A 20714-nucleotide genomic window follows, 5' to 3' on the forward strand; every position below is an offset into this window, starting at 1 on the left:
TACCTGAGAAGTTCCAGCCTCCAGATGTTCCTCACTTGCTGTGGTTTCACACCAGTAGTAACTTTGCTGTTTCAGGGGAGTGACTGGAAATGCATCCTAGCATAAGTGAAAAGAAAACTTAAAAAAAAAAGTGAAACTTAAGAAAACAGAAGTGGAAAGATAAGGATTTTAACCAATTTCAAACAATGTTTCTTAAAATCTAGTATGAATTTTATCCATCTCTGTGGGTGGACATATACCTAAGAGTAAGAACTTTTGGCTAGCATTCACAGCTACTTGCTAGCCAAACGTAGTTCACACTGCCAATCAATATTCCCCACTTGTCCTTCCTTCAGTTAAAAGAAACGGGCTATTTTCACGTGGCAATGTTGTTCCAAACACTCAATAGGACTTCTGCAGTTAATGCACTGCTTTAGGACTTAAAATTTTGACTTTTAACCTATAGGCTGAGGAGAAGTAAAGGTTTTCTGGATAGCCCATGGTACTTAGTTCCACTCCAACTCAACACCCCCCTAAAGTGGAAACTGAGCTCCCAGGGGTTTTATTGCACAAGCAGGTAGCCAGTGTTTCACTGATCAAAACACAGTCATGCCAAGAACTATTAAGCACCCTAACACCAATAACCATGTTTCTTCTGAATACTATGTGTTCAGAAAAAAGGGAATAAAACTGTTAGTTCAAATCAAAAATAAGTGCTAAATGAATTACTACTGCATTAAGTCATTAAGTCACACTTACAGTTGCAAGGGTCTTGTTCTAAATGCAGTCAGCGTTAATTAAATTAGAAGTGCATGCACAGAAAGATGTAGCAAAAATGTAAAGCAACCTGGGGTGAAACATGCAGATTTTCAGTGTTCGCTTTTTAAAGCATATAAGGATTTATACTGCAGATCCACATCAGAATTAAGAAAACAACTTTTCTGATCACTTTCTAAATAATACTCAATCTGAAAATTTAATGTGATAGAACTGCCTCTACAGTTTCCATACAGAAGGATTTTACAGCTTAAAGACCAAACAAAACAAAGAGAATTGAAAGACAGAAGTGAAAACAAAGACAAGAATTGAATCCCTAAACATATTAACCATTTAAGCTACCTCTATCTTATTCTCAAAATTTTCTGGAGTTTGTTTTTAAGAACTTATACAGCCCTCTTTAAATTTGAGTGCTATGAGAAGATTAAATGAAACTTTAAGAGCAAATTCTCCCCCCTCTGCTAAACAGAATATTCCCGACTTTCATAATTAACAGTATCAATAAAATTATTTGATGTTTTCTAAGTCTCTGTAATATAAATGCCGTGCTGAGCCCTTGTAATTCAGTCAGAAAAGCTGAAACAAGAACAGCTTGTAAATTCTGTCATAGTCTCCGAAACTGCATGGGGAAGGAAGCAGAAGAAACTTTTCTAAAAGCAGAAGCATCAAAAACATTTTAAGTCATTTTCATGAACTGGAAAGGACTGACTCTTAATTCTCAAACATTTGAGCTGGAAATGCCAGAAGTATTAGCTCTTCAGATTTGAATTAGAAAGAAGGTCTGGTAACTCTCAGCAATTTGTAACAGAGCTGCCATACCTCTACATCGTTAATCGAACTCCTAGAACTGTTTTTCTTTACCAGTAGGAGAAAAGGGAAGAAAACCCCTCAAAGTGGTTTCCACCTCCCCACCCCCCAGCCTGTTCTAAAATTCTTTGACTGCACATTATTAGCAAGGACTTCATATCCAGATCATATCTGCCCTTCTGAGTATCTAGGGCAATAACAAACATGAAGCCCAAAAATGCAAAATTCCCCTCCTCTCACCTTCATGAAGACCACAAAAATTTAAATAATCCTGGAAGGTATCAGACCTATTCAATCAGAACAATTTTCTTTACCAAAAGATAACTTCAGTCTTCAACTGTGGAAGGAGATGAAGTTCCATCTTCTTCTATTTAAGGATTTTTATTTTTTAAAAGTCATCTAGAGCTTCCCATACATCCATAAATCCAAGTTCTCTCCTTGTCTTCTCAAGCTATTTCACACCAGAAACAAATTTAGACTCTATAACTTGCAAGTTCTGTCCAAAAAAAATTTAAATGTTTCATCATACTTAGAAAGGGAAGCATAAGATAATATAGATTTTAATCCGAAGTACTACAGTCAAAAGAGAATTGTTATCTCTCCTCTGCTCTCTCAACAACTCTGAAACTTCAGTCCTGTGTCCACAGTTAGAGTTCTACAAGACGAGCAAGGTTCAGTTTTGCTTTCTCCTATGTATAAACACATGTTCCTGAAGGCATTTTAGAGATGCTGCCTTCAACACTTGGAATTCTGAAATGTGCAAGGACCACCTAAATCTTTCTTTCATCTTCACAATATTAGCCAAATATTTTCAAGACCCTTTTCTTTGTCATGTTAATAAGCCATCTTGGTCAGCAGGTTCTTTCAATGCAAGGCATTTGCAGCATTACCACAGACTTCACAGGGACAAAAAGCCACACAAAACATAGCACAAAACATGCAATCATCTGTCACTACAACTTACCCAATTGTAACTACAGGTGGTATTCTTAAGTAGGCAGAATGTAATTGCCCACTTGGAATTCTGCCAGGACACTGGAGCTAATTATTTTTTAAGGATTAATTTTGTGCCTGCACGAAAGCTGATGGATCAATCACAAAAGACGAAGTCAGTTCATTCGCGGACTAGTACAGTGCTAGCCGTGGTGATGTAAATGTCCCTGCTGCGCGCTGACAATGTACCATTTTCCTAAAACTGGAGGGGCATATGCATTAGTGTGAAGTTGTTCTGCAATCTGTTATTAAAAGAAGCCACCAGCAGCAAGCATGAACATGGGTGCAAATCTGTCTGGACCCAAAGCAGCGGCCAAGCCACCCTTCCAGCCTCATCACTGCGGCAGTTTAACCCCCAGGCAGAGCAGCACTGCACGCCCACCCGCTTCCCTCAGTGGGACAGGGAGAGAACTGGAGAAAGAAGCACGAGAACTCGTGGGCTGAGATAAGGGCAGAGTAACAAGAACGGAAAAACAAAACACAAACATGTGATGCCCAATGCAGTTGCTCCCCACCAGCCGATCGGTGCCCTGAGAGGCAGCAGACCCCATCCAGCTGCCCCCGTGCCAGGGCTCGTAACGGCACCCCAAGGTTTGGCATGTCCCTGGTGCCGGCGGGACTCAGCTGGCGTGGCCGTGTGCCCCCAGCTCCTCGGGCACCCCCAGCCTCCTCGCTGGCCGGACAGCATCAGGAGCAGAGGCGGCCTTGACTCTGTGCGAGCCCTGCTCAACATCAGCTGGAACACCAGGGTGTGACCCACATTATTTCCATCCTGCATGCAAAACACAGCACCATACCAGCTACTAGGAAGAAAGGTAACTCCATCCCAGCCAAAACAGGACAGTAATGTTGCCAGAACTCAAACTTGTGATTTCCATTATTACCACATGCAATATACTATAAACAGAATATTCAACTTCAACATGCCTAAAGTACAGACTTGGCACTATAGGAATAATATAACAGCATTATGTCAAATTGACAGATATAGTCTGTATCCTATTACTTACTGATCAACATGTAAGTTCAGTTTCTATGACTTCTCTGCTGTCTGTTAAATTCTTTAAAAGAGTAACAGAAGGAGAAACTAGTTCTACTCTCAGCTGCATAACATTATGGCCTAAAAATATACATCCTGCATGATGGCATGCACCAGTCTCTGCTTTCATGACTTACTGACTGTTCCATAAGACTCAAATTGATATTATCAAGTGAAGGCAAAAAGGCAGCGCCTCCTTGCCTGGAAAAAAAAAGCAGGTGTAGATTCTGGCTTAGCATCACTGTCATGATGCCAGTATTGTTCATGATCACTTTGCAGCCGCCTTCAGAAGTACTTTTTTTTTGCCCCCTTTCTGTCTTACACCAGATTTAAACACTAAAACTAGAAGGACACAAACAAGAAAATGTAGCAAGAATTAGCCATTTTATAAATATAAAAAGCAGGTGTGTACATATGCAAATGCATACTAGCCCCTACGTCAGCTATTGGATGCCCTGTCAGTACAGGTCAGACAAAAAAAAGCAACATTTGAGGCGCTAAAAAAAATGTTTTGCTTTTTTCTATTGCAGGGAGAAAACTTTTTCAAAATAAAAGCCTAAGTACTATAAAGAAAATTTATTATGCAGTATATCATGAGAAAAACATTTTCAAACAAACATGTTCTCTGAATATGTATTTCAAGAAGTTCTACAAAAACATTAGAAGTATTTTTTCCTGTTTCACAAACAGAAAACTTTCAAAGACAAAGAAGGAGAAAAAAAATCACAAAAGCTAAAAATCCGAGTAAGTTTGCATATTTTGTTCTAAAATGCAGTATTAAAATTATTCTAGAACTAAGAGAATCTAGGAAATAGCATTTAATAAAATAAAACTGACTGCACAAAGCAGAACCATATGGACAACAAACATTGTGATTAACAAGGTTTAAATTCAGTATTTTTACGGTCACTGCACAGACCTCAACTGCTCAAAGACGAGGCATAAATATGTGACAGCATTCTTCATCCACTGTGAAGAAAATCAGCGAGCTGGAACCACGAAACAAATTCTGCAATTGGCTAATGTAACTAGACAGCAGCCAAATATTACCAGCCATGATTCCTGCCTCAGATGGGATCTCTGGGTGGAAGTCAGAGATGACACAGCCAAACAGTGCTCCTGCAGCACGTACCTGCCTGCATGATTCATGCCTGGCATTCAGGGGTTGAGGTCTGCTTCACATTCTTCAAGAGCTGTGGTACCTCAAATATTCCACCTAGAATACAAGGGGGTTGGTGACATCTGCTTGCTTGTTAGTAGAGTCTGTGCTGCAAGAAAACATTTTGTCTCTAGTTAGAGAATTTAGAGTCTCCTTTTGGAGAACTTCCCCCTTCAGACAGGAGCAGGAGGCACAGAAAAGCAGGACAGCCCTGTCCTCCCTGTCTCTGGGCTCGGGACAAACTGCTGCCACACTCCCAGGCAGCCACCAGCACAGGAGTCCCCTCAGGGACTGATTTTCTCAGCATTCACTTGTCACCCTTCCTCCTGCCCCACTGTCCTTGTGCCCACAGGTACGGCATCGGTACCAAGCCAAAAAACAGCAGACCTAAGCTGGACACAACCTGGTTCCAGCTGTTTCCCCGTTCCTGAGAATGAGCAAGGCAGAGGTGGGAGCACTGGCAGCCTGCTCTGTCCTCACCACTTCCCCTTCACAGCCCCTCCACGTGGTGCCAGCACTTCTTAGCAAGTAAGCAGTACTGTTTTCCCACCACACCACAGGAACCACTGCACTATCTATACAGTACATGATGATATCACGATGTTCTCACCTAAAGAGCATAGCCAGCAGAGAACTGCCTGGCTAAACACACAGCTTACCAGCGTATCTATTCACCGCCTAAACTTTGAGAACATTCAGCTACTTACTCATTGCCATGGTATTTTGCAAGTCTTTCAGGAACACTTCGAAAATGATTAATGGTCTAACAAGGACTTCTTTACATTATACAGTTGTTTATACACTAGTGTTCTAATATACTTACATACTAATGCTAAATTCAAAATGTTACGGAATTTCACCCCAATAAAGATATGCTGAAAAAAGTCACTTACCTCCATCTTTAAAGTCTTGAGGAACTAAGCTTTCAACACAGTACTTTTAAGATTAGTAGGAAAGGCTTCCCTTTTAACATCTAAAAGAAATTATTTTCAGTTATAACTGCATTTAACTCTCTATATATGTATCACTTGCTTCAGGAAAACTACACTGACCTTTTCCAGCTACAAGAGATTTCTAAAGACTCATGCAAATAAGAGAAAGCTGCATGTATCCTCACTTGCACCAGCTTGCAAGTTACCAGTAGCCCTACAGATGGGAATAGGGTTAGACCTAGAATAGGGCTCAGCGAGATGTACACAGCCTCATCACCTCATTTTTCTGTCAAATACAGGCTTTTTGACTGCATCCAGCAGAATCCACAGAAACTGCAGCTACAGCGCTCACTTCTTTTCAGTGGAAACCATGCAGGTGCACATGCAGGTGTGGGAGCCTGGAACTGTTTGTACGTTTCCCAGTTTAGACTTAATCTTTATATATTATGAATGGATGATTAAAAAAACATGCATTCCTTAAGTTACTGTCAACTGTTTTATTTCATTCTGCGGAGTAGGAATGTTCCCCCTTTATCCCAGAAATACCTAAAGACTGATGCTTTTACTTGTCCCACAGCAGAGGAAAAAACTGAATTTGGCGGTTCTCCAACAACAGCAGCAGCAGACACTTAAATACTTTCACAATACACTCCTTCAGATTGCAAGGAGGTGCAGCCATCTACTATGATTCCAGAGCTCTGAATGTAAAACCCACAACACCCCCCAGAGCACAGAAACGCTAGTCCCAGTTTTTCCTGTCCTAGTTTTCCCATATGTGGTGGGTTTGGTGTGGAGTGGGCTGGAGCCAGCAGAGAAGCCTGATGAATCTGCTGCAACTGTTCAAAAGCTAAACCAGTCATTCTGAAGCCACAAATTCTTTTAGATTTAAAACAGTGAAGTACCAAATTTAATCCTATAAGCTATTTTCCTCTTTTTCTGGGCTACAGATTTCAAAACTTCAATATAAACTTGAGTATCAGTATCATAACTACTAAGGGTTCATTTATTGTACACTACCAGTAATAGAAATAAAATATAACCTTGTTTCACAGTTCTTGCTTTCTTCCCATTTACCACAAGCAGAAGATAGGTTGTCTGTGCATCACAACTTCACACTGGCCTTTGAACTGTGCCGATGTTTACACCAACATGTGCTGCCCGACCTGCAGTATCCAGTATTTTTAGAGAATGTTAAGCTCAGGTTTTATTTATTTTTCTTCTCATAAGAGGCTTCGCTCAACACCACTGAAGTTAACAGGCAGTCGAAGGAGGATCAAGACAAATATGCATCTCTAAGACACCCGGAAACCAAAGAGAATCAAATCTTGAAGAATGAAAACAAGAACTCACAGATGTTCCATTTAGTTCACTTTGCAGAGCTACAATTTAACTTTCTAAAGAAAACATGTAGCAAAGGTTTAAGTTTCCTTCACATTTGATTTGAATCCTCCTTTTCTTTAACATCCTCTATACAGATCAAACAATATAGTTATCCCCCCAAGTAATAATGACACACTGTGAAAGAAAACCAGAACTCTCCAGCAATACTGCATCATTAGAAGTAATTTACACAACTGCTACAGAAGACTGAGTCAAAAAGGAATTAGGAAACTTTGAAAGCCATTAACGTCTATAAATGAGTATGTAGCTTTTCTGTGTCTTCCCCCACACACACCATCCTCAACTTGTTTATTTGAGCATTTCTTGAAGGTTGATTCAGTCTGTCCTCCTACTTACTCAATTAACTACTTCACTAACAATAAGCTGGAGAAAAACAATCCGCAACTTTAACATGCACAGTATCATTCCTAACCTTCTTATATTCTAGTATAAGCAGAAATTAAGACACAAGAGGTCATGCAACTCCTTCCTGTTTTGGTATTTTAGCAACAACGTGCTAAGTAGCAGCTATAATCCTATGTATACATTAGATTTACAAATAAATGTTTTTTTAACATGTGTCATGCATTTGTCTACTAAATTCCCCTTTCTGAGCTTGCACTGATACCCCAACAGCCTCCCATTCTCTGGTCCATGTTTTTCCCCAGTGCAAGAGACTTTCAAAACTCAGCTGCCCCAAAATAACTCCTATATCTGTGCAATGGTCAGAGCGCTCATTCAGGAGTTAAGAAACCCAGGCTGAATTCCCTCCTCTGCCTCAGTGGGCGAAGCAGAAGAAGCAACTGCTCCACTGTTAATCTCCCAAGCTTCGGGGCTACATTTTTCTTCTTACAGAAACCAATTTTTGATGACGTGGTTATTCAGCTGCATTTGGTAGCATTCTGTTTTCAAATATTGATCTGATTTTTTTCCAAGCTCTGAACAAGAAGAAAAAAACCAGCATGAACATATGTATGGATGTGCATACACGTGTATATATAACCGCCTCTCATTTAAAGCACAAGAATAATTAGGCGGAGATTCCTGACTTGAATCCAAAGAAAGACATAGCTGTGATCAGGACATGCCCACTTCTCCTTCAGTCACTGAACACACTTTCAAAGTTAGTGAAACAAGACACAGGAAGAAAAAGCTTGCAAATCCCTGTAATAGCTTTTCCACATGAGAAGTTCTTACAAGAGAAACCTACCACAGACTTTCTCACAGATCTATAGTGGAAATGAAGTATTTCACTTATCTGAGACTCAAATGCATGCAGAGTGCCCAATAAAGCAGGGTTCATACACCTATGTGATTAAAACACTGAGTCCACATAAACTAGATGAGTCCTTACTCTGTGTTTATGAGATGGACAATAGATGCAAACATCAAAACTTACTTCAAAACATTTCAATCCTCAAAAGAGAAAAACATGAAGTTCTGTAATGACTTGAATTTTCTTTAGGAACAAAAGATCTGAATCTGTAATTAATTCTTGCTTTCAGCTGAGTATCAAAAGCCTTGAAACAACATCTACATAGTCTGGATGATCATCAGTCTGGGACACGCTTGCAACAGCACTGCACTACATGCAATGGCAACCACAGAGGCATGTTTCCACCTTCACTTATTACCAACAAGCCAGATAATGAAGGTCTCAAACATTCCATATAGTTGTAACTACATCCTCCAGGGTGAGAGAAGAAAATACTTAAGTTTAGGGTTTTCCTACTAATTTCTGATGTTTTCACCCACAGATCCATTCTGCTCTAAGCCCCTTCCTTCATGTAACATCCAGCTCCTGCTTTGCCTAGAACAGAGAAAATCAAATTCTATTTTTGTACCCAGGAGGCTGACAAAAAAAATTTGTGACAGAAGGCAGCACAAAAATTGTGTTACATCTGCTGTGTCATAACTGACTGGGGATAAGTTTCAGAAGGCTTGAAAATAAAAGTGCTACTGGGAAAGCATCAACCCTGTACTGCTACCTGGCTACCCACCTCATCATGAAGAAGAAAGAAAGGAAGGATTGTTACAGACAAATCCCAAATGAAAAACAGAATGAGACTCAGCATACCTAAACAAAAAGGGATGATAACAGCAAAGATTTTAAGGCTAATCCAGGAATTTTCTCTCATGCCTTTTTACCAAGTCTAGCATTTTGATGTCTCAATCAAATACACACTTTCTGCCTCTACTGTAATACAAATAACATTTTCCTTCGGCTCCAAAACATACTTCCATGAATACAGCAAAAGGAGAACATAGAACACAGAGGCTTCTATTAAATATTTAACTTTCCACCTTAAGAATCTTTTGTTGTTGCTTGCTTCTGCTCGAGGCTAAATAGTAAGACCAACTCATGAGGCAAAGCTAGTATCAGTCCTTATATATTATTCATTCATTTCAGATGTACCAATTCCACCTCTGTCTCTAAACCCAGGTATGTCACTTCATAATAAAGCTCTTTCAGATCAACAATCCAGAACTCTTGGTCTGTTAAGAAAAGGGGAATTGGGCTACACTTTAGGCTGCAGCACATATTGTAAGCTCCAAGTGTAAGAGGGAATCTTTTAATCTAATTTTAATGAGGCAAGTGAGAAATTAACGCATGATTAATGTTGTCTATCTTTATAGACCAAGCACTGTGTTCCGTAGCTTTCGGTATTGTTAACTGTGCTAAGAAGTGCTTTTTATTCTTAAGGAAACACCCACACACTGACTTCTTCACTTCCAGCTGGTTACAAAGGAGATAAACCACCCAAATACCTAGCTCAGCCCCTCCTCCTACATGCTACAACTGCAGTGTATGACTGCAAATCACCATGTTATTAAACAAGCCTCACTTAGTTGCACACAGTTATCAGGAAATAATAAATTAGTGACACATTCACTACCTCTACCCAGAAAAGGGTTGCTAGAGATTCACTAAAAAAGAGCTGAAGATCACCTTTTAGGAACATTATCAGCAAACCAGGCTTTGCTCCTAAAATATTGTGTGCATTTCAACTTTGCATCAAGACTGCCTTAAAGTCACCACCTGACCTTGAGAGACTTCCCCAGAATTACCTAACAGAAGTACAAAGTTTTTACTTCCACTGCATGGAACTACACACAAAATGTTTTAACAAATAACTTGTAAGTGCACTCAAAAGGAAACCAAGTGAAATATTCATGTCCATTCCCTCCTGCAGGAGGAATCCTCCTTGTCAGTGCAGAAGTCTATGCAGCTCCCTTCCCTCACCATGCAAGGGTAAAATCTTGGTGTATGTTATCATAACTGACATAATACCATTTAACCATGGAAGCCTCAAGTAAAACCTTCTGATCCATCAGTATCAATACGGTATCATACTGGTTTGAATATCCAAAGTAACTAATGAAAACTGCAGGCAGTGACAAGTATTACAACGTGCTGTCACACCTCCTGCCAAAAAAAAAAAAAGTATTTGCTCCCACACTTTCACCACAACAATCTGTTTAATACAGGATTTTTTCCTCTACTGGTTTGCCTCATACTTGAATGAGGCTTTGCTTTCCCAACTTAATTCTTCCTGTGAATTTCTTAAAACCATAGCAAAAATGTAAAATGGCATTGAAATCAAAACCTTGACACCTCTAACTAACTTCTAGCTAAGTTTACAAAAACTTAGTGGTATATTATGAAGAAAACTAAACATAGTAAGAGTTTAGTGCTGTTACAGTGTACAGTAGAATGTCAGGTGCTTATTTAATTGCTTTTGTAGCCGATTTCCTTGCACCTCAAGCCTCATTAGTCAGTCATCTAATCATTCCATACAATAATGCATCTTCTGTGTTTGCTTCTTGAGTTCAGCAACGTATCATTATCTGTGTATTCAACAGTTGTGTCCTTCAGCTGCAACTTTTCTGAGGGTTTTTTGACTGGTTGCCAATGCTACTACTGTTCCACATGGAGGTGGATTTCCTCAACATCCATTAATTCTGTTCTACCATATACTTAGCCATCTGGACAATAAAGTAATACAAAAAGACCACTGCTTCATGAAATATCTGTGCAGCTTTGCAAGTAAAGGGTTTGCTGCACCGTCCACCTTACCATTTTACAAAGATGCCAAAAAGAAATAGAGTAACAACTACAAAATGACAGTTAGGACAAGGCTGAAGGAAGTAATATGGACAGAAGGGATGAAAAAGCAAGGTGTTAACTTTTGAAGTACCTGCACGTTTTGGAGAAACACAGAACTGTGCTTAAAGCTGCACCTGAACTTCACGCTAAGAGCTCTAGTGAAATTGGGTAGTAAAACCACATAAACATGTTGGAAAGAAATCACACCAAGTCAATCAATAAATTTAAGACAATATAATATATGGTGCTGTTTGTTTAGAGAGTATGTATTTAAATATTAAATTCAACCTGGATGACTTAGTAAGCTTCCCCCCTGCTCAGGAGGTCTCTCTGGTGAGGCCACACCTGGCATCCTGTGTGGAGTTCTGAGACCCGCAGGTCAAGAGAGACCTGGACATGCTGTAGAGAGTTGGGCAGAGGGCCACAAGGATGATGAAGGGATGGAAGCTCCTCTCCTGTGAGGAGAGGCTGAGAGCTGGGACTACTGGGACTGCTCAGCCTGGAGAAGGAAGGAAAGGGAGAATCTCACCAATGTCTACAAACCCCTGAAGGCAGGGTGCACAGAGGACGGAGCCAGGCTCTGCTCAGCAGTGCCCAGGGCCAGGCCCAGAGGCAGTGGGCACAAACTGGAGCACAGGAGGCTCCCTCTGAGCACCAGGAGGCATTTCTGTGCTGTGCGGGTGCCGGAGCCCTGGCACAGGTTGCCCACAGAGGCTGTGGAGTCTCCTCCTTGGAGGTCTCCCAAAGCCACCTGGACATGGGCCTGGGCCCTCTCAGGACGGGAGCAGATGGGCCCAGGGGGGCCTCTGGCCTTAGCCTCACTGTAAGCCTTTTTCATTTCAAGCAACAGTATATATATAAGCATACACATGTTAAAACACATACTCAGAAGAAAAATAATAATTTGTTGCCTAAAATAAATAGTTCACTGTTCTAAACCGGTGATGCAGCAAGTAAATTCTGTTTTCGAAGCATAGTTTCCATTCCTTTAACAAGCTGAAAACTCTTTGCAATCCAATTTCCAAAGAAACTGTTAACATGTCACTAAAGGGGTAAAAGAAATGGTTTTCTGTTTGTCTTAAGTTTAGAACATCGACATATGCTTAGGTGGAATTACTGTATGCGTTCAGCAGCTGAACACTGAAAAACAGCTTCCGATATTGTTTCCACATAGCGAGCGGCCCAGCTGATAACATACTATCAAGAATTTATACTTTTCTTTGAGCGTGGGTGGAGGGAAACAAAACTTTTCCTCTCCAGAATTCTAATGGAATTGGGTGTTGAAAACCACCCTGCTGCTAGCTGCTGCAAGCGGGAAGTCACCCATGTCATGCAGTGCAATTGGTAGAGCACTGCAGATAATCCAGCTGCTCCAGTCTGCTCTTTACTGCTACATACACAGTGAGCGACAATAAAAAGCTCATTTAAGAGTTTACTAAATGTGGCTTTTTTTTTTTTTAATTTCACCACAGAGAAGAAACAAGGACAACAGGAGTACTGCAGCTAATCTACATGCAGATGTAGAGCTCTTGAGATGTATACATTCCAATAAGAACAGTGCAAAAGTCACAGTGGAAAAGCAGATAGTTTGAATTGTTTTGAAGTAATTGTAACATTAAAAAGAAAAGCTTCTTGACACATTATATTACATAATTAAAGTTGGAGTAATTCTGTCACATTCTATTTTTAAACCATGATAGTGCTTTAACGAAACTTTTCAGAGAAAATTCAGCTACAGACAGGTGAAACAAATTGCTGCTAATCCATTCACATCTTCATGCTGAAAGTCACCATCAAAGTAGTATTAAATAAGTATAAGTATCATAGGGAAGAAAACTGATGACTCAAACTTAGGGTTATATTCAGTTTACAGAGTACAAGATGAACAAGATATTACAGAGCACAAGATATTTCAGAAGCAAAAGAACCCATGGAGTTTATTACAAAATCTCAGATTATATACAGTTTTTACGTTGAGAAGGAAAAATATTCTTTTGTTTTTAGCTGCTCTCTAACAACATTTGCCTATTTTTTGGTACAATAGCACAATGAACATATCAAACCTTGTTTCAGATCCTAGGGGTTACTGCTGAAAGAAAAGAGGCAGGTATTTTGAATATCCAACTCATCTCATGGGGAGCTCACACCACCCTCTGCAGCTTACTAGATGCAAATCTGATCATTCTGAGCACCACATGTGCAACATGCAAAACAGACCATCACTGGCTGCCAGACCCTGAGGACACTCTGGATTACTCCCAATTCAGCAACCTATCTGCTCAGCAATGCAAAACACTGCTCTTTACTAACATACATTTCAGTTTTAGGTCAGTTTGCTAACTTTGAAAGCTTTACATCTCAATTCAGCCCTCCCACCATGACTTTAGACCACACACACCCCAACTAAATTTCACCCCAGCGGTCTCCTTGCTGGCTAACCAGTGTCCCTGGAAAGCAGACACAAACCTGAACCTTCACAGAACTTGCTGCCTGAAAAAACAGGAGCAGCCAACTATTCTGTTACAGCTAGATGTGGAAAACTACTACATGATCCAGCCTTACCTGATGCTTACTAAACTATCAGCTATGTATCAAATAAAAGAATAAGTTGTTTTCCACTTTTGAACATCAGGAGGGAATATAATAACGCTGTGCAGTAATGAGGGCCATAAAACTGCACAGATAATTTGTTTTAATTAAGCAAGTTATTATCAGATTTAGTAGCCTCCTTATTATATACGCCACACCAAATAATGTATTTCTTGTGATTTCTGGGACACTCGCAGCAAGACTGAATACATCTCACATCAGCGGCTAAATAACCAAAACACAAGAAAATATATTTTTTTTCCTACTCCGCTTACTAGCAAGGTGTCTTCAGTAGCAGTCTGTTAATATAAAAATAAAATGAAACAAAAAACATTTTCAACACATCCTATTTAGGTCTCAACATCTCTGCACGTCCAAGTGTACCTGAACAATACAGAGACAAGTACATTGTCTTTAAATAGAAATCAGAGGAGGAGCCAGAGTAAAAGTGGGAATTTGCATTCTTGTAGATAGTAAATAATCCAGATCATGACAGCTGCCTGAATTAAAGAACCATTCACTCCACGTCTTTTATGAACAATGAATGGTAATTCCTGATCAGACCACTGCAAACTCTGCTCCATGAGAGTGAAACAGAAGAGACAGAAGTTCCCAAGTGACAAACTCTAATGTCAACAGACTCTTTCAACAGTCTCTTGCCTTCTTTTCTAGCAAACCTCTTCAGAAAGAGATTACTTCCAAAATGAACAGATGCATTTCCAAAATAAGAAGTCTCAGAAAACCACTTTCTAGGTTCTCAGCATAGCACTTTCACAGACAAGAGAGTTCGAGTTTTCATGCCTAGTCTTCCCTAGCCAGCCATGTTAAAATCATTACAAACAATCATTTAAACCTTGGTTCCAGTGTACCGATATCCAGAAAGAGCTCCCTCCTTGGATCTACGTGGCACTAAACACTGGCACTTCACACACAATCCGCCATGTTAGGAGAGGCAGCACCCTTACTATTCTCAGCATCCTAGGGCTCAGTGCTTTCCTTACCACCACCACTAAGGGAGGAGAACAGCTACAGCAAGAAAGGCAGCAGAAGGGAAGCTGACACGATGCGGCATAGGTGGGCAGGGGCTGGCAGTGGGTGCAGGGCTGGCCTAGCTGTCCGAGGTTGGCGCTGGCCACAGCCGGTCCCAGCCAACTCAATACTGGGGAAACAGCCTTAACAAAGGGCTAAACATTGCACATCAGTGAGGAAAGAACTGTGAGAAACAGCCCTGCAAAAGCCTACCAAAATAGGAGAAGAAAGAGGGGAAAATGAGATGCTAAAGACATCAGAGCAGAGCTTCCCCTGCAACCTGTGGACAGGCCACAAGGGGATAGGTGCTTACCTGCAGCCCGCGGAGAGGCCTATGCCAGAGGAGACCTCCACACTACAGCTTAGGTGGGATACCTGAGGAGGAAGATGAGCCCAGAAGAAGCTGCAGTCCCCTGGGACATGCCTGGCAGAGCAGTAGAGGGCAAGGCAGGCTCCTGACCCATGAGCTGCTTTGCCTCAGCCCTGCAGGGCAAGCCCTGGCCCTTTCTGGCTCTCACAGGAGGGCTCCAGCAATCTCAGGTAAGAGCAGAAATTGGAAAGGTAACAAGCAACACTTGCACTGGGTGTTGCCAGAGCATGAAATAACTGTGGGGAACTTTTTGCTATTGTACAGCTGTGGAGAGACGAGGGATGCAGATTTACCACATGTGTAAATTGACCATGCTGTCTGGTTCTGTGATCAGGTTACTTTGGTTCTGGTGTGATGAGTTCTTTGTTGATGCAAGTGAAGCTCGTGATGACCACGACTAACGTGCGTTTTAACAACAGATCTTAAATGTGTTTCACATGGGGCAAAGGGTGGAATGTGCTGAGTTTATGTGGCAGGGTTTTGTCAATAGGGCTGCAGAGGTGGACTCCATGGAAGAAGTGGGGACTACCCTGCCAGACCCGGCAAGCACTTGCCCCCAAAAGTGGCTTTAAGAACAGGCAAAATGCCCCATGTGGGACACACTGCTATGGATGGGCTGTGGGCCCTCATTCCTTGTCCCCTGCACTGCCCAGAGGAGTCAGGAATGAAGGGGGCCAGGTAAGGTGGTGTGCTTTTTGTGTTCTGTACCATCCAGCTCTATTTAACTGGCAATGTGTTAAAATAACTTTTCCAAAGTCAAGCCTGTTTTGCCTGTGACAGTAACTGGTATGTGATTTCCTCAACCCATGAGCTTTTTGATCTCATTTTCTCCCTGCCCCACTTGGAGAGGGGCATGAGCAAGTGGGTGGTGGCAGCCAGCATGGTGCCACCTTGGGGTACCAGCCAGCCAGTTACCCCTGCAGCAGGGAACTGGTCTGACAGCAAAATCAGCAACAATCCTTTTGATGGAATAAGTTGAAAAGACAACAGCACTCCTCCCCGTAATCACCATTGTACTGTTGACCCTCTCCCTCTTATCTTCAGGCAATGGAAGCAGCTACTAATGGAGAAGCATGACTGATGGTGCATGTTGGTTGTGGTAGTGGGGAACAAAAGAACTAGCTATGGGTCTGGCAGGGCAGTTGTAGTACTAGCAATACTTATTCCACGTGCTCTTTTCTATTTGTATTTCAACTATCTATTCTTTTACAGAAGACTCGTTGTTCTGATGTCTTCTTTCAAGCAACGGGAACCCTATCAGTTTCTTCTACCTTGTAGTCCTTTTCTGCCTTGTAAGTGAGATAGTGAAAGCTCCACTTAGCATCTGGGTGGTTGCTTCCCATTCCCAGCGCAACCTGAGAGGGGGCTGTCACGGCACCAAACAGCAAAGGAAGAAGAGGGTAGAAAGCAGAGATGACAATACACCTGGTGTTCTGGACATTCTTTTTAAAGGAAATCCTCAGGAATTAGGCAGCATAAGTAACTGCCAAACTGAAAAATCTTTAAATTAAAAGTTATTGCTGAACTTTGTTGTTAAAACTAAACTGCAATCAGATGTTTTACTGGTAAAATCTTGTACAATCCCTGTGCTATTCTGAGAACTACATATTTTTTCATGTACGAAATTTTGTAGCTCATAGAGAACAAATTAAGAAAATCTTCATACTCATTCTAAGTCCATCTCCCAAATTACCTTATTTGGAAAACTATATCATATTTTTTATAAATACATTTTTAAACAAGTAAGTTTCTAAATTTCAGCTGGAAATATGGCTCGTCAGACTTTCAGCTTCCATTTCTCAAACCACAGCAGTAGCACTTCTGCCAGGGCACCAGGAGTATGACAACCAGGAATGTTACCTGTGGAGTTACCACTTCTATCTTCCCGTGATCGGTCACCTTTATAATGCCCAATTTATCACATTTTTAATTTTTCTTTTGGGAAGAGAAATATATATTGAGGTGCGTTCCTCATTGGGATTCTTTGTCTGTTCACCAATTACTGTATTAGATGACTGTTTCTCAATGGGTTACTTGTCCATTTCCATCAAAGAACCTGCCACTCCTTGCACTGTATTTCCACCATACAAAAAAAAAGATATATTCTTTTTTACCATTCTGCATGACAAGCCTGCTAATAAAAACAATCAAAAAGTCATTATTTGGTTTGGGGGAAACTTTTTATATTATTTTTATAGGAAAGCATGCAAGCTGTATGTATTATATTTAAGAACACTGAGATCTGATTACACTAGTAAACCCTGCTATGATTTTGTTTCAATAAACAGTCTAATTTAATCGAAAATCTATTCTTATAAACATTCTCAATGAGTTGGGGGGGGAACAAATTGCAATAAAACAAACTTAAATGTATTTGAGGGTAGATGTTTGCTAAAATTCTTATTAAAGGGGGGGTGAAGAATATCACAGTAAGCCCCTCTCTGGATAGCTTCATGGGCCTTTATGAAGCTACCAAAGCCAAAATTAACAAAGGGATGCTATTAAAAGTATTAGATGTTGCAGAAAACTGGAAGGTGCGTGATTTTTTGGTACTATAGATGACCAAAGCCATCTAGACTTGTATGTAGCTCCAGCAAGTTTCAAAAGTTTTATAGTTCACTTTATAGTTTAGATCTATATAAAAGACTAAGCTTTAAGGAATGCAAGCATATAATTATTATAACAGATGCCATTTTTCCAGAAATTTCTGGACCATCTGTAAACTGCAGCCATGACCTTTATCTATTTCAGTTCAGACAAACAGGGTCCACCAGGAGGTATTTTTATAAGACCTAGAATGATGCAGAACAGTACCTTCTTACCTGACCAAAGTACAAACAATTGGACTACTTGTAAACATGTGCACAAACATGAAAATTAATTGAAAATAATCTTTGACAGCTGCATTCTTCACTAACTAAGAGCTTATCTGGAACGTGAAGTGTTTTCAGAAACTTTCGTAATGATGTTTTAGATCATCTTTGGAATAGTTTTCCCATTAAACTCTTACACAAAGCATAAACACAAGTAGGAAAGTTTAAATTCTAATCTAATGAAAGTTGTATTCAAGAAAAAATTATAAACTTGGAGAAGTTTTAATATCATTGTTAATGCATAACTGAGTGAAATAAATTTCAAGGTTTATTGTGTTACTTCCTCACCATCTTGACAGCAAGATCACATTTTCAAACATTTACATATGAACTATATGGCCAAAATGAACAACTCTGTCATTCATCTGCTTTCAACTTATGTACATCAACACACAGATTGAATGAGCAAGCTTTGCAAGCCACATGTAAATGCTCACATTTGATATTTTGATCCATATTGTCATAAGAAAAGCATCTCCCTCTCCTTATCTTACTTTCCTGTTTTTAAGGCCTACATCTTCATAAATAAAACTTTTGGGTGCAGTAAAAGTAACAGTCTTTCAGGCTGACCACAAATTTCAGTGAAATACAGTTTTTTTAGAAATGTTTATTGTTAAGCATTATAGAGATATAATGCTTATAACAATGATATAATTATTATATTATTGTAATATAATAATAATTGACACAATTTTCAGGAGTCCAAGGTGCAGTACCACTACCAGCTATATAAACAAGTTATTTATGTATATACTTTGCAGGTTTGAGAAAGACATAAGAGCCTGTTAATAACATCAACTATCAGAATGTGCTTATGTTGCCATAGTAGAAAATATGTCAAAACAATAAATGATACTGCTTGGAGCTTCTTATTTTTTATTCAATGGAGAAAAATATTTTTGCTTTATATTTTAAGTAAAAAAAAATATACATTTCCAAATATTTCACATGCAGATCCTCAAATATCTGCATTTTCCCACTAAAACAAAAAAGAAATATCAATTTCTAATTTATTTGATGCAGTTCCAAGTGATCAAGCCAAACCCTAGATTAAACCATATCAGTACATCGTGCAAAAAGTTGCTTAGAACTACTTTAGACATGAAATTTCACAGGATTTTGCATGTTTACATCGTTGCATCTTTGGAAATAGTATTATGAGCAAATGCAGTAAAACTACTCTTTGCAAAGAAAATAGCCTTATTTCCACAACTACAGCTTCAGTAATGCCGTATGTTTTTTACTCCAGAGGTAGGTATCTTTCTTATCTGCTTTGTCTACCTCAATTCTCACTTGAACGAACTAGAAATTTTGCAAACAATCTGAGATGAGAAGACAGAATAAATCTTGAGAAGTAGATATTGCATGTAAGACAAACTCTGAGATGACAGAGCTCAAAAAGAGGGTTAAAGAAAGAAAATGAAATAAAAATTCTGAAGTGATAGCTACAGCATCTTTTTGATTACCATGCATAAACAGCACAAAACAAAATAATTTCCAAATTAGAGAGGAAGATTTGATTAAACACAGACTTTAAATACATTCACTAGCTACACAAACAGAAAGAAAGTGTGCTGGAATTTTCAAAATGTCTCAGAATACATGAAGGAAATTATACAAATATGAAGTTCTACAGAAAAAATGTTCAATTAGAAACAAAGGCACTACACTATGAATAAAACTTCCCCATTTAGCAAAGCATTTTAAGCTATACTCTTAGTACATGCTTTCTGCAGTCTGATGAGTGATGCAGTGAATGCAAGTATGTACATCAATACTGTGCCAGACCAGATCTAGATTAAAAAAAAAAAACTCTTTCAAGTAAAATATTTGAATTAAATAGACCAGCACTAAGACAGTGTTACAGCACTTATTACTTCCTTTCATATTACTGAATTAAAAACAATTATTATTAAAAAAAGGGATCTGTGTGACAAGAACATACTGACATCTGCTGGCATTCTATAAATTCATTTCTCTAGATTAGGATTTAATGCCCTCAACCTTTCTTTCTTATCTATCTTGTTTGCATAACAAATTAACATTGTCCATACCTTAATAAACCAAATGTATACAATATTCTATACTTACAAATGTTAAAGTGTGCACAGCATTCTGTAGCTGAACAGTGTACAAAAACAAGCTTCTCTTTTTGTATTTTACCTCTGTAAGTACCACAAGAAATCATTTGTGCCTATGTTGTATAAGAATGTTTAGTGACAGGGCAGACAATTTACATTCAAATTATTATATCCCTAATTTCTTTACCAACAAAAGACCAGTATTACTAATTTACTATCCCAGCATGTAAGTAAAACTGATGCTAAAGTTGTCACTCAGGCGAGACTCGTGCAATGGATGTACCGTTTCAGCCTAACAGCTAGCAAATTGAAAGAACGGATTTTATTTGTATTAGCACCATAACACAAGTATATATGTATACACAACTCCAAAGCATCTAGTAAAACACATACTGAGCGTGGTACCAAAACACATGGGAGAAGATCCACTATCCGTCTCTTGACACAATCACCGCAGGTATTTTGGGTATTTTTCTAACCAGAACGTAGTCCACAGAACTGAAGAGGTTTCAAGACTACAGCATGCAAAAGGCAGAAATTCTGGTTAACGCACAGAGTTCCTAAAGCGGATATAATTTGGCATCATAGTGAATAAGGA

General features: G+C 39.5%; 1 protein-coding gene across 4 annotated transcripts in view; it reads right to left on the minus strand.

Annotated features, from left to right (window-relative positions):
* RBFOX1 (RNA binding fox-1 homolog 1) overlaps positions 1 to 20714 on the minus strand; it is an 875363-nt gene that overhangs the window by 839632 nt on the left and 15017 nt on the right. The window contains exons 1-2 of one of the 4 annotated variants that reach the window (XM_083800075.1): positions 15106 to 15124; positions 4 to 96 (exon numbers count right to left, since the gene is read on the minus strand). The exons of the other annotated variants lie outside the window; for them this stretch is intronic. The gene's annotated coding sequence lies outside the window, so the exon portion shown is untranslated. Of the gene's footprint in view, positions 1 to 3; positions 97 to 15105; positions 15125 to 20714 lie in introns of those variants that run through there. 4 annotated transcript variants of the gene reach the window in all.

The sequence above is a fragment of the Anser anser genome (assembly GCF_964211835.1).
Source record: "Anser anser genome assembly, chromosome: 15".
NCBI lineage: Eukaryota > Metazoa > Chordata > Aves > Anseriformes > Anatidae > Anser > Anser anser.